Genomic DNA, 14,842 nt, shown 5'->3' with positions numbered 1-14,842 from the left:
CACACGCACACACACGCGCGCGCGCGCGCAACAGAGACTACAGTTTACGTGGGTTGGCTCGGTGCCTTTAAAAATACTAGAGGTGGGAGGAGCCACGGCGAGGCTGCAGTCCATGCCCCCAGCCGGCGGAGCCCGGCCCGGGCCAATCGCAGGAACGGTTCAAAGATCCAATCAGGGCGCGTTTTACAAGGGTCGCGCCTGGCGGGGGCGGAGCCGGGGGCGGGGCACAGCCGCAGTCACCCTCGGGGGCCGCCCAAGCCCGCGCGGTGCAGCTCGGTGCGGCCACCTGCAGAGCCCCGCTAGCTAAAATGTAATTTCAGATTGGACAAGTAAGTGACCCTCCTCCCAGTCTCACGTGTGCAGCAGGGGCTTTTGCAGGCGCGCAGGCTCGTAGTGCCCACGTTCTCCAGGCGAGAGCGCACCGGGCCCCAGCCTCCCTCCCCTTTCCCGCAGTCACCGCCTCTTCCTGCTGGCCCTCCGCCTCCTGCCGCTAAAGTCTCGTGCCAGCCCAGCTTTGGCCCCGCTGTTGAGTTCCCTGTGTCCTTTCCTGGGTGAGGCGTCCGGCCACCCACGGGAAGGGTCGGCCTCTACTGCATCCCCAGGGCTGCATATGAGATGTCGGAAACCCGGGATTCTCTGCCATCCCTGACCAGTTAACTCTGTTCGCTCCCCCTTTTCCTCACTCTTTCCTACCCCCCGGGCCCTTATTTTAGGATATTTTTTCCCAGGGAGTTTTGAACTTTTAATAAAAATCTGGCTACCTAAAGGATTTTTAAAGGCCAGTGCTGCTTGTAACTTCAAACGCTTTTCAGCAGCTTGTGGTAATGTTTGAGGTGCAGTTTAGGTTAGATGGTAGAACGCTGTTTGGTTACAGTTATCCTGGGTAGGAAAGGCCTAGACTTATCTTTCCCTTTTAATTCATTTCCCTTCTTTGAAGGTTTGACAAGATGCGAAAATGGTGAATTTCCCTAATTGTTGGCTATTCTCCATGAAAGCACTTCTCAAGTCTTACTAATTTCGCCCCTAAATTAAAGGGTCAGTCATTACCATGATATGGAAGGGCATTAGGTTAATTTTTTTAAAATAGATCTGAAGGGAGGAAGTGATTACACTTTTGAATTGCAAATTAGTAAGAAAGAAGGCACGTCTTCTCTAGGTTTGTGGCTCTTACACAGATGGTACAGTTATGCTTTGTTTTGCTTGTGTTTCTCCTTTTTTTAAATGATCCACCAAACGTATATCCTGATTTTTTTTTTTTTTTTTTACTTTTTATGTTGCCGGCTGGGTCTTGCAGCCTTCTGGCTGCCTCCTGGTCCTCTGGGAGTCTCTTGTTAATGAGGCTCTCTGCCTGGCTCTTGGCTTGATGATCACTGGCCTGGCTCTTGGTGGGATCAGCTGAGGAGGACCTGCTTGTGGGAGGCCCAGAGGACTGTTGATTAAGGATGATGGGGGAACAGACCAGAGAGGGTGAGAAGGGCCTGGAGATTGATTTTGAGGGGAAGGGAGCTTGGGAGCCTCCCTTGCTGGATTTGGAAATCAAAACATGTGTATTGGGAGAAGGGAATAACCCTGAGGTTGGAGATTTGTGTCTTTCTGGAGGAAATTAAGAAGTTTACTGGGAGGAGACTGGGCCTTCTTCCAGGCTATGTTAATTTTTGCTGTGGGCCTTGTCTTTTCCTGGAATCCGGTTCCGTTTCCCTAACCTTTCACTTAGTTCAAATCACAGTCCATTACCAGCTGGTTTTGAAAACAGTTTGAGGTAATGAATCTTGCCCAGCCAGAGAGGAGACCCCTGGCCTCCTGCCAGGGGATTTGAAATAATCATTTTACCAGCATGTACTACAATCATTTAACCTCCCCTGCCCATCTCTTTATAAGAAGAAATATAGGATCAGCTCAGGTGGTGATGTAAGGGGTCATCCAAACCCGTTCATTCATTCATTCATTTGTTCATTAATCTTGTGCTACGTATTCTGAGCCTGGTACTGTGGTAAGCTCTGGGAAAGGAAAGATGAGCAAGACTTGGTCTCCACTTTTAGTCTTTCACTCAGTCTGCTTCTATCTAATCTGATGAGGAAGATTATACCATATCAAGACGAGTGCCTGTTGCGGGGTGTGCAGGAAATTCTCATGAACTGGGAGAAGTGCAAATGGCCTCATGTGGGGTCTTGTGGAAAACCTCCCTGGAGGAGATAATGCTGTGAGCAGAATTTCAAAGCCTCAGTTTGAGTGGGCTGGGAAAAGACAAAAGGGAAGGAGATTATTTGACTTGGGAACAGCATGTGCAAGACTCTACAACCTGGCCCATTGTTGACTAGTGTGGCTGAATAGGATGAGATGGGAAATCACCAGAAAGAAGGCTGGGGAAGGCCAGATCAAGGAAGGTCAGGTGAGGCATAGTAAGGGAGTTTGTGCATCAGGAGCAATCAGGAGCTGTCTGAAGTGACATGGATTTGTGTTTTAGAAAGTTAATTCTGGCTGCAGGGTGGAAAGGGAATTGGGAGAGGTGCAGACTGGAAAGAGACTTTTATAATACAGATGAGAGATGGGTTAGGGTAATAGTTCTGGGACTGGACAGAGAGAGAGAGAGAGATGAGAATACCGTTGACCCTAGAACACGGGCTTGAATACAGGTCTACTTCTACGTGGATTTTTTTTTTTACAGTAGATGTATTTACTCTTCCTTAGGATTTTCGTAACATTTTCTCAAACTAACTTTATGATAAGAATACAGTATATTATACGTATAACATACAAACTATGTGTTAATCGACTGCTCATGTTTTGGATAAGGTTTCTCATCAAAAGTAGGCTATTAGAAAGTTAAGTTTTTGGGGAGTCAAAAGTTATATACAGATTTTTGACATTGCAGGAGGTCATTGCCTCTAGCCCCTGCATGGTTCAAAGGTTGGCTGTGGAATGGTTAGGAATTAACTACTGATTGATGTAGTAGATACCCTGCCATCCGGGAAAAGGCATTCCCAGCTGGGGCTTTTTTCAACAGCTTTATTGAGGTGTGCTTGACATACAGTAAACTGTATGTATGTAAAGTGTCTAACATGAGATGTTTTGACATATGTAGGTATCTGTACAACCATCATCACAATTAAGATAAAGAACACTTTTAATACCCATACAGATTTCTCATGCTTCTTTGTAATCCCTCCCTCCCTGGTTATTTCACACCTGCTACCCCTCAGGAGTAGTGATCTGCTTTTTGCCACTAGAGATTATTTAATATTATTTTAGGCGTCATATCTGTGGCGTCATACAATATAAATCTCTTTTTGCTTGGTGGCTTTTCATCTTAGGACCCCATGGTGAGTGTGCACACAGAGTTCATTCCTTTTATACATTGTATGGCTATATCGTAGTTTATTTACCCATTGATGGGTTTTTGGATTATTTGCTGCTTTTTGGCTACTCTCAGTAAAGCTGCCATGACAGTTCATATACATGTCTTTGTGTGGACGGGTGCTTTCATTTCTCTTGGTTAAATACCTAGAAGTGGAATGGCTAGTTCATATGGTAGGTATATGTTTAACTTTTTAAGAAACTATATTTCTAACTCTTTTTTTTTTAAAGATTTTATTTATTTATTTGACAGACAGAGATCACAAGTAGGCAGAGAGGCAGGCATTGAGAGAGGGGGAAGCAGGCTCCCCACTGAGCAGGGAGCCTGATGCCGGGCTCAATTCTAGGACCCCGAGATCATGACCCAAGCTGAAGGCAGAGGCTTAACCCACTGAGCCACCCAGGCGCCCCATGATGTGCCATTTTAATTCCCCTCAGTGGTGTATGAAACTTCTGATTACTCCAGCACCTGGTGTGGTCCCTTTTTAAAATTTTAGCCATTCTAATAACGTGGAGTCCTCTTTTCAGGGGTTTTAATGTACATTCCCCTAATGACTGATATTTTCAAGCTTCTTGTCATGTGCTTACTTGCCCATATATATTTCACATAATTTCTTGGGTGAGGTATTTGTGAAATCTTTTGTCCATTTGTTTAAAAAAAAAAGGCTCTTTGTTTTTCTTACTGAGTTTTGAGAGCTTTTGTATGTACTCATTACAAGTTCTTTATCTCACCTGTAATTTGCAAATATTTTCTCCGATGTATGGCTTGGCTCTTCATTTTCTTCAGTATCTTTTCACAAGCAGGGTCCTCAATTTTGGTGAAGCCTAATTTGTCAGTTTGTAATTTTGATGATGTCTGTTTTATCAATTTATTCTTTCATGGATCACGGTTTTGGTAATTGTGTCTAAGAAGTCATGACTAGCCTGAGCTCTCAAATATTTTCTTCTTTTTCTTAAGAAGCTTCGTTGTTTTTGTTTTACATTAAATCCACAATCCATTTTGAGTTATTTTAAGTTAATCTGTAACACCAGATGTGGAACAAAGTTAATTTTTTCCCATATGTCATGATTCCAGCATCCTTTGCTGAAAAGCCTATCCTTTCTTCATTGAATTGCCTTTGTGCCTTTGGCTAAAATCAATTGACGACGCATGCATATGGGCCCATTTCTGAATGTTTTATTTTGTTGTAGTGATCTTTTCATCTATTTTAATCCCAATATCATAATCTTGATGTCTATAGCTTTGTAAAAAGTAGTGAAGTCAGGTAGAATAGATCCTCCATCTTCAAATGTTGTTTGGTGATTCTAAGTCCATTACATTTCCATATTAATTTCACAAGTCATTTTCACAAGTCAGTTTCAGAAAAATGGCCCATTTAGATTTTAATTGGAATTTCAGTGAATCTGTGCCTTAATTTGGGGGCAAATTGGCATCTTAATGATTGAGTGTTCTGATGCATGGACAGTGTCTGTTTATTTACTTAGGTCTTAATTTTTCTCAGCAATGTCTTGTAACTTTCATTATCTAGGTCTTGCACATCTTTGTCAGATTATCTGTAGGTATTTCATATTTCCTGATGCCATTGTAAATGTAATTATCTTTTAAAATTTAACTTCCAGTTTGTGGCTATTTGTGTATTGATCACATAAACTGCAGTCTTGCTCAACTAATTGTCAGCTCTAAGAGTTTTTTACAGATACCCTCAGATTTTCTATGTAGGTAATCATGTTATTTATAAATAAATAACAGCTTATGTCTTCCTTTCGGTGTGGATGCCTCCTATTTCATTTTCTTGTTATAGTGCTCTGGCTAGAACCACTACTCTTGCAAGGAAGTGATGAGGGCAGACACCTTACCTTGTCTTGTTTTTGATCTTAGGGAGAAACATTTTTTTCATCATTAACTGTGGTGTATGATATTAGTTGAACATATCTTGTGGATGTCTTTTAGGAAGGTTTAGAAAGTTCCTGTCTATTCCTTCTTTGCTGAGACATTGTATTTTTTTTTTTTTTTTAATGAAGAATATATGTTGTATATTGTTGGTTGCTTTTTTTTTTTTTTTTGAAGATTTTATTTATTTATTTGACACAGAGAGAGAGAGGTCACAAGTAGGCAGAGAGGCAGGCAGAGAGGGGGAAGCAGGCTCCCTGCTGAGCAGAGAGCCCAAAGCAGGGCTCAATCCCAGGACCCTGGGATCATGACCCAAGCCGAAGGCAGAGGCTTAACCCACTGAGCCACCCAGGCACCCCAGTTGGTTTTTTTTTTTTTTTTTTTCCCCTGTTAAGATCTTTTTAACCTCAATATGATGAGTTATGTTCATTGATTATTTACTTCTTTACTTATTTATTTTTAAACATAAAACGTATTCCTGGATAAATCCCACTTGGTCAGGACCTTTTATCCTTTTTATATTTAGTTGGCTTCTGTTTGCTAAAATTTTAAGAATTTCTGCATCTGTGTTAATGGTGAATATTGACATAGTTTTCTTTCCTTGTATTGTCTTTTGAGTTTTGTTATCAAGTTTGTAATTCTGGCCTCAAAATAAGTTGGAAAATGTTTTTTTGGAACTCAATTTTTTGGAAGAGTTTATGTAGAATTGGTATATTTCTTGCTTAAATGTTTGATGGAATTCACCTATGAAGCCATCTAGGCGAGGAGTTTGTTTATTTTTTTGTGGAGAAGAGGGAGTATTCAATTGATTTAATAATATAAGTCTATTGAGATCATCTTTTTCTTTTTGAGTGAGGTTTGATAGTTTCTGTATTTTAAGGAATTTGTACATATCTAAATTGCTCATGATAATCCTTCATTGGCATTTTAATATCTATAGAATCTGTTGTGATTTCATCTCCCTTATTCCTGATGTTGTTATCTTCTCTTTATTTTCCTGATCATTTTGTCCAGAAATTTATTAATTTTATTGTTCTCAAAAAAATAGCTGTTGGTTTTATTTATCTTCTGTATTCTTTTTCTTTTTTTAACTTACTGATTTCTCCTCTGAAATTTATTATTTCCTTTCTTCTGCTAACTTTGAGTTCCTTTTACCCTGCTCTAATCTCTTAAGGTGGATAATTAAGATTATTTATTTGAGATGACTTTTCTAGTAGTCATTTGATGCTATAAATTTATTGGTTCAGGTGCATCCTACGACTTTTGCTACATGTTTATTTTCATTCAGTTAAAATACTTTCTGTTTTTTAAATGTCTTCTTTGATCCATGTGTTAGGTGGAAGTGTGTTATTCAGTTTCCAAATATTTGAGGACTTTACACTCATCTTTTTATTATGATTTATAATTCTGTTGTGGTCACAGAAGGTACTTTGGTATGATTTGAATTCTTTTATCTTCTTGAGACTTGTTTTATGGCCCCGAATGTGATGTGTCTTGGTAAATGTTTGATGTATGCTTGAAAAGAATGTGTGTTCTGCTGTTGTTGGGTAGAGTGCTTTGTACATATCAATTATGTCAGCCATATTGACTACAGTATATTACATCATAACTTGCTGATTTTGTGTTACTTATTGTATCAGTTATTGAGATAATAGTATTAGAATCTCTGAGGATAATTGTGCATATATGCATTTCTCTTTGCAGTTCTATCAGATTTTGCTTTATGTACTCTATGCAATGTTATTAGGTGTGTTAATATTTAGGATTGTTGGGTTTTCTTAGTGAATCATCCCCTTTATTATTTCTTAATTTCTGATAATATTCTTTGCTCTGCAATCTACTTAGTCATTACATATATATAAATATATAATATTTTAGCTCTGAAATCTACTTAGTATGATAATGATTAAGCATTCTTTTGAATACTATTTAATGGCATATCTTTTTCTTCTTTTTACTTTTAACCTGTGTGTTTCTTATGTTTAAAATGGGTTTCTTGTAGGCATCATATAGTTATACTGGATAACTAAGTAAGGCTTGATAATCTCTGTGTTTTAATTGGAGGTATTTAGACTATATTTGATTATAATTATTCATATGGTTTGTTTTAAATACACCATCTAGCTTTTTTTTTCTTTTCTATTTGTTCCATCTGTTCTTTGTTCTTTTTATTCCCTTTTTCTGCCTTTTTTTGGATTAGTTTTTTAATGATTTCATTTTTTTCCTCCTATATTGGCTTATTAGGCATAACTTCTTTTGGTATTATTTAATGGTTGCTTTAGGGTTTATAGTATACATCTTTAATTTATCAGAGTCAACTTTCAAGTGAGATTATACCAGTTAGCATATAATATAGGAACCCTATAACAGTATGTTTATAATTCTTGCCTCCTAGCCTTTGTGCTACTGTGTTTTATGTAGTACATTTTACTTACACATAAGTTTAAGCCCCACTTTATGTGGTTATTATTTTAGTTTTAAGCAGTCAGTTATCTTTTTAAGACATTCAAGTAGTTTTTAGAAAGTATATGTACCCACATAGTTACCCTTGTGCCCTTCATTCCATTTTATAGATCCAGATTTTCATGTGCTGGCATTTTCGTCTCCACTTCTCGTGGGGATTTCTGCTCTCAATGCATTTTTTCATCTTTTCTATGTCTGAATTAGTCTTTATTAAAGCTTTAGTTTTGAAAGTTTTTTTTTTCACAAGGTAGAGAATTTTAGATATGAAGTTTTTTCTTTCAGTATTTCAAAGATCTTACTCTATTGTCTCACAGTTTAAATGATTATTTCTGATGAGAAATCTGTTGCCCTTCTTATATGTTTCTTTCTTTTGTGCATATTGTTGCCAACCCTCCCCCTAAGCTACTTTTAAGATTTTCTTTATCATTGGTTTTGAACAGTTTGAATCTGATTTTCTTGGGTTAATTTTCTTCATATTTCTTCTGCTTGGGGTTCATTGATATTCCTGAATCTATGGGTTTATAGTTTTCATCAAATTTGGAAGATTTGTGGCCATTATATTCTCAAATATTGCTCCTGAAACCTTTGTTCTTTTCTTCAGGGATTCCCATTTCACATGTATTATGCCATTTGAAGTTTTTCACAGCTCACTGATGGCTGTTTATTTTTGAAAAATCTTTTTTCTCTTTTTGTCAGTGGATAGTGACTGTTACTGTATTTTGAAGGTCACTAATCCTTTCTTCTGTATTGTCCCATTATAATAGTTTTCCATCACAGACATCTTAGTTGTCATTTTTAGCATTTCAGCCTGAGTCTTTTTTATTTTCCATGTCTGAACTTCCAAGTTCAATCTCTTCTCTAGCTTTCTGAACATATGAAATACAGGTATCATAGCTGTTTTAATATCTGTGTCTACTAATTCTATCAAATATGTCAATTCTAGGTCAGTGCCCATTGCTTTTTCTCATTTTGGTTAGTCTTTTCCTTCATCTTTATGTGCCTGGTTAATTTTGATTGAATAGCAGACATTATGTATTTTACCTTGTTTGGTGCTAGATATTTTTGTGACTTTATAAATACCCTTGAACTTTATTCTGGGGCATGTGTGAGGTATTAGGAAACCATTGGATTCTTTTGAGTCTTGCTTTAAGCTTTGCTAGGTGGGACCAGGGCTAATCCTTCCTCACTGCTGAGGTAAAACCCTTCTATGTACTATACCCAGTGCCCTGCCAGTGACAAGGTTTTCCACTGTGGCTGGTGTGAATAGGTACTATTCATGGTGCTGTGTGAAGTTGTTCACTGTGGGAGCTTCTGGCTCAGATGGTTTGTTCACATGCATACAGTGGTTGGTACTCTACTGAATACTTGAGGAGCACCCTTTGCAGTTCTCTGGAGTTCTCCCTCTGTGCAACTCTCTCCTTTTTTGTGCTCTGCCCCAAGAAATCTAACCTCCTGTTTTCTGCAAACTCCTGGCTCTGTCTCCTCCATTCAGGGAAACTGTAGGGCTTGGCCTGATTTCCACCTCTGTGCCATAGTCCCACGCATTAAGCTTGAACCAATTCAGGACACTTCATTTTCCCCCACCTTGCTGGGATCGCTGTACTTCATTGCCTAATGTCCAGTGTCCTGAGAACCCTTGTTTCCTATATTTTGTTTCCTTTCGTGTGTTTGTGTGTTGGGGGTGGGGCGGTTACACAACTGAAGTGTATTTTCTCACAGTTCTGGAGGCTTGTTTCCTTTTTTTTTTAAAGTTGTTTTTAGTGGGAGGGTAAATACAGTTCCTGTAACTCCATCTTGGCTAGCAGTAGAGGTCTTCAACTTCAATTTCTGAAGAAAATTTAAAGAAGGGACTATTTGAGGGTGTGAAGAAGGGATTTTGAAGTATCCAGGCATCAGCAATAAATAGGACCACTTGCTTCTTAAGGCCAGAAAGGGCATAATCCAGGAAGTAGATCAAAAGGAAACAAGACACCCTCCAATTAGGATAATTTTCAGTAGTGGAACTATTTAGGGAGAATGTGTGCCTCCTGAATCATCCCTAGGGCTAATAACAACATGATTGTTCTATCCTTCTATTTAAAGGGGCAAGGTGTTGGGGTGCCTGGGTGGCTCATTGGGTTAAGCCTCTGCTTTTGGCTCAGGTCATGATCTCAGGGTCCTGGGATCAAGCCTCGCATCCGGCTCTCTGCTCAGCAGGGAGCCTGCTTCCCCCTCCCTGCCTGCTGTTTCGCCTACTTGTGATCTCTCTCCGTCAAATAAATAAATAAATAAAATCTTAAAAAAAAAAAAAAAAAAAGGCGGCAAGGTGAGGAATGGTTACCAGAATCCCAGAGGAGTAACTATGTGCAGAAAGATGCCTTTAGAGGATTCATCACCTTCATTCAAGAGATGAGGTAGTTCATCTCCCAGCAAAGGAAGTCCTGACCTTACTCTCCTTCCTCCTTGAAGCTAGTGCTCTCATTGGCCAAACCCAACTAGAGGACAGAGGATTGGAGTGCCTGGAAATGCCAACTATAGTCCCCAGGACCCAGGGTAGGTAGAAAAGGATTTGAGTATGTAGTGTAGGGAGGGAGGGAAACTGAGAATAACTGCACGGGAGTCATGATAACCTCTGATGCCAGGCTAAGTAGCCTGGTGGTTGGTGGTGCCACTCACTGAAAGAGAGGAGAGAAGGAATAGTATATCTCGGAGAAGTAGGTTTGACATGTGAGGGAAAAATGATGAAATTTCCTTCCCAAACCAGACACACTTCTCCCAGGAGACTTCTATAACAACCCCCTCCCCATCATCTTAAATTATTGAGGAGGTCCATATCAACATGGAGGAAGCAGAAGTTCAAATAGCAGGTACATATACAGTGATGTATGTGTGGGGTGGGTTTAGTGAGACTAGGGAAATGAGGTAGAAATCATTCAGGCTCAATATATTACCAGACCCTTGGCCATCTGGATTCGGGCCTCTGATTGCAGACCAGGCTGTCGGCTGAGTAGCTTGCATTCTACTCAGCTGGCCACAGGATGGAGAGTTTAAAAAAGGACTCTGTTATTGGTGGGTTGTAGGGGATGAAGGCTGAGAGGAAGATGCTTTATAAAATTAAGTGTGATTTCAGCGGACCAATCTCGGTGTGGTTCACCAAATCCTAGGATTATAGAATTTCTTGCCAACTTTATTGTTTGAATGAGGCTGCTGTTAGAGTGTATAGAAGTATTGTGTGGCCTGGAGGAAGGGGCATAGGATTGAAGTCCTTCTCTGGTTTTTACTGGCTCTGTGACGGTGGCTAAGTAACCCAAGTGCATAGAACCTTAGTTATCCTATTTCTAAGTGTGGACCCCACTAGGGTTTTGGGAGGAATAGCAAGCCCGTGTCCTAAGTCACTGGTACCATGCCTGGCACAGAGTAAGTGCTCCTAAGAAATTTACTGATCCAAGATGAGGCTTGACTCAAAACACTTTCAGGAAACATCTGGACTTGTGTGAAGATACATACTGATAAAATATTGGTCACACTAATTTTAGGGACCTAGTAGGAGAAGACTCGGGTACTGGATGAGGGCTCCCTCAGAATCCTCCATCGTAGACAGTTTGTGAAGATATTCGCGCTCCCTTTTCCTTTTTCCCCGAACAGATTATTCTGATATTAGTGTCAGAGATTGGATATTAGGCTGAACGGGCCACTGATTTGTCCCTGTGTATATCTCATCCAGGGGGTTCTCCAGACAGATGGAGACCAACGTGCTTACTGTGTACTCTCAGTCCACTTACCTTGGCTCTGCACAATGTCACATGGGAACATGAGAGTCTGAAGATCCTTCTTGTGACATGTATCAAGTGTGCCTCATCCCTTTTATTTTAGAAAAAGCCAGGGCGTGGGGGAGTGGTTACAGGAACCAGAAATCTATAGCATGGAGGAAGAAGACCAACAGGAGGTCACAAGAATCATCTCAAAGCATTTGAAGGGCTAGCTTACCTGAAAGGGATTAGGTGGTTTGGATGATCTGTGGGACAAGAATGAGGCGTGGAGGGTGGGAGCCCTGCACAGCAGAGTTCCACTCCATATTAGGAAGATCTTCCTTATTATTATGGTAATAGCTGCTGCTTGTGAAAATGGGGCAGTGGAGAGAGGCATTTAGAGATTGCCCTCCAAGTTTCCATGACCTTTCTTTTCCCTGGGTGCCCCGGTGGGAAGCAGGAGTTTGTGTGTTCTTCCTGAGTCTCGTCTGTTAGGTCTTTCTTTATAGGCTGCACTGGCTGTCCTGCTGCAGTGTGGGTCAGGATTGCCGGAGGGCTTCTGTGGCACTGGCCTTGGAGCTGCACTCCCAAGAGTCTTGGCATCCCTACATCTGGGCTAGAGCCCGAGAATGTGCATTTCCAGCACCTTCCCTGTTGATGCTGATGTTGTTCTGTTGGAGACCACAGTTTGAGAACCACTTATAGTCTTCTTTAAAAAAAAAAAAAAAAAAGTACAAATGGGGTCATAGTGGCATCTTGAAGAACTTGCTCTTTTATTTAATAACATATCATTAGTGTTTTTCTTTAGCTCCTCCTCACTGGTTTTAATATCTGCTTATGTGTAAGTTTTAGCAAGTCCCCTATTCATAAACAGTTAATTTGTTTCCAGAGGTTTTATGACTGTGCTCTTGCCTTGACAAAAACATGTTGTAATGTATATTTTTGATATCTATCTTTTGCCAATCCATTAGAAGTTAAACTGTTGGGTAAAAGGGTCGATTTTTTTTTTTTTTAAGATTTTATTTATTTATTTGACAGACAGAGATCACAAGTAGGCAGGGAGGCAGGCAGAGAGAGAGTGGGGGAAGCAGGCTCCCCGCTGAGCAGAGAGCCCGATATGGGGCTTGATCCCAGGACCCTGGGACCATAACCTGGGCTGAAGGCAGAGGCTTTAACCCACTGAACCACCCAGGCGCCAAAAGGGTCGATTTTTAACAATGGACAGATAGTGCCAGATAGTTTAGAAAGACTGAACCCATTACTCTATCACTAAAAGTCTGTGAAACTGCCTATTTCCCCACACTCTTGCCCAAACTGGGTAGTATCAATATTATCCATTTTTGCCAACTTGTTACATGTAAAATTATATTGTTTTATATTGCATTTCTCCATTATTTGTGGGGCTAAAGGTTCATACATATTCATTGTATTTCTTTTCCTATGAGGTGCTCGTTTGTATTCTTTACATTACAGGAAGAAGGAGCATTATGAACAAAGGTGCCAAACCTGTATTTGAGAGACTGCTAACAGCTCCTTGGGTTGGAGTATAGGGGGCTGAGATTGGGGGTGAGGTGGTACGGAGGTAGGCGGATGAGGTTAGGATGAGGTTAGGATGAGGTTAGCCAGAGCTTTGAGGTCCTTGGGGTTATTTTGGGAAGAAGCAGCATTGCTGTAGTCAGCAATTTGAGCTTGTCCTGTAGCTCTTGGTAATTTCAACAGGTCCTGTTTGTGAAAGGCGCTGTCCAGTTCCCCAAGTGTAAAGTTTAATCTTCAAATAACTTGTTCTTTATGCCTTTCACCTTGGACCTTAAATCCACTTGGTCATGCTTCATAAATAGGTAAACACAAGAAGAGGCCAAAGACCTCAGCCACCTTCTGGCTGAGCCTGGTCTCTGAGGAAGGAGTTTTGGAAGATTGTGCAGGGAAGGGATTTTGTTGTTCTAGCTAACACTGCCCTGAGCCTTTCCTGAGTTTGCCGACATCTGACAGCAGTCAGTGAGGTTGGTGGGTTCCTCTGTTTTAATTTGAGTGATTTTTCTTGGAAAAGCTGTGGATTCTGGCCAGTATGCTAATGATAACGGCCTTGCTTTGGAAGTCTGGTTAGTTCTGTAGAAAATCATTTCATAGTTAATTATGTCAGCAAATCAACAGCAGCCTCTTGGAGAAGAAAGTGACATAGGGAGAGAAACTACACATATACTTAAATTATGCAGAACTCAGAGGTCAGGAATTCATGTTCCAAAAAGAGTCCACGTAATAATAAATCACTAAGTATGTGTACAGTTTTCCCTGTTATGGGCTTAGCTTGGTAATTGGCATATTGGGGTTAAAATATTATAACTTAGCATTTAGAATCAGGACACCAGTCTTCACTGTCTTTCTTTGTTTTTTTTTGGCCATTTTTCTGCTTCCAGGGTCCTGGGAGTGTGAGACCATCAGATTTATACTCTGGCTTTTAGTGAACTCAGTGTAAAATGGATTTGTGGAAGATGGATGGACTCTGATGAGACCCCTTGTCTGAGAACTCTATCTTCCTTTTCCCCTCTATATATGTGCCTGGCCAAGGAGGGAGGTTGTCCTGGGGGAGGAGCGGGGTGCCTCACACAGAAGAGAGGCTTGCTGACAGTGCTTCTGGAAATCTCCAGAGACTGAGTCCTTAGAGGCTTTTTATTTTACAAGGTATTTGACCATTTTATACATTAAGAATCTTCCCCTCCCCCATAACCCAGTACTTCCCCTGTTACTATATTAAGATATACTGTGCCTGTCAGCAGGTACAAGGAAGTAGCAGGTAGAACATTCTCAGTTAATACCTAGTGTTTCTTACAGTGGCATGAATAGTGACATAAGTCGTCTTCATGAATCAGATCAGGGAGAAGCCATTTCTAATGATTGTGTGTCCAAGAAGTTTTCATAGGATAAGCACAGTTGGAAGGGCCTTCTGACTTTGCCCAGGATAAAGGCAACTTGGTTCATGTGGAAAACCAAGTCATTTCAGGGACAGCAGTAGCAAGAGCTCTGCTCTGGCTTAGACAAACCTGGATTTGAATACAGCCTCCTTCCTCTCCTGGCTTTGTGACCCTCAACTGGAGATTGATCCTTGCAGAATTTCAGCATTCCCATCTGTAACTGGGAGAAACAGTGCATGCGTCACTGGGTGTTATAAATGTGGCATCCCTTCTCCCTTTCTCTGCAAAGAGAGTAGCTTGGTAAGGCATTATAAGGAGCTTGGGAGGCATTACAAATAAGGAGTTGCTTTATCAGATCCCAAGGATCGAAAAGAAGAGGGAGCCAGCAGTGTCGTACAGAAGAGGATGTGGGAGATGCAAAGTTTCATCTGCTCTTAAGGCATTCTTTGTTGTTGGGAGTTTGGGGATGTCTTCTCATGAGTCAGATTTTCCATCCA

At 40.6% G+C, this 14,842-nt stretch overlaps 1 protein-coding gene across 4 annotated transcripts in view; it reads left to right on the top strand.

Moving 5' to 3' along the window:
• The first annotated feature begins 213 nt into the window (after nt 1–213).
• The window catches only part of FGGY (FGGY carbohydrate kinase domain containing), a 408,575-nt gene continuing 393,946 nt past the window's right edge, over nt 214–14,842 (top strand). Inside the window, exon 1 of one of the 4 annotated variants that reach the window (XM_045978589.1) lies at nt 214–329. The gene's annotated coding sequence lies outside the window, so the exon portion shown is untranslated. Of the gene's footprint in view, nt 330–468; nt 552–13,419; nt 13,437–14,842 lie in introns of those variants that run through there. The other 3 variants (XM_045978603.1, XM_045978591.1, XM_045978594.1) reach the window with 3 other exon arrangements.

The sequence above is a fragment of the Meles meles genome, chromosome 1 (genome assembly GCF_922984935.1).
Source record: "Meles meles chromosome 1, mMelMel3.1 paternal haplotype, whole genome shotgun sequence".
NCBI classification, from domain to species: Eukaryota; Metazoa; Chordata; class Mammalia; order Carnivora; family Mustelidae; genus Meles; species Meles meles.
This window is presented reverse-complemented; position numbering and strand designations above follow the sequence as displayed.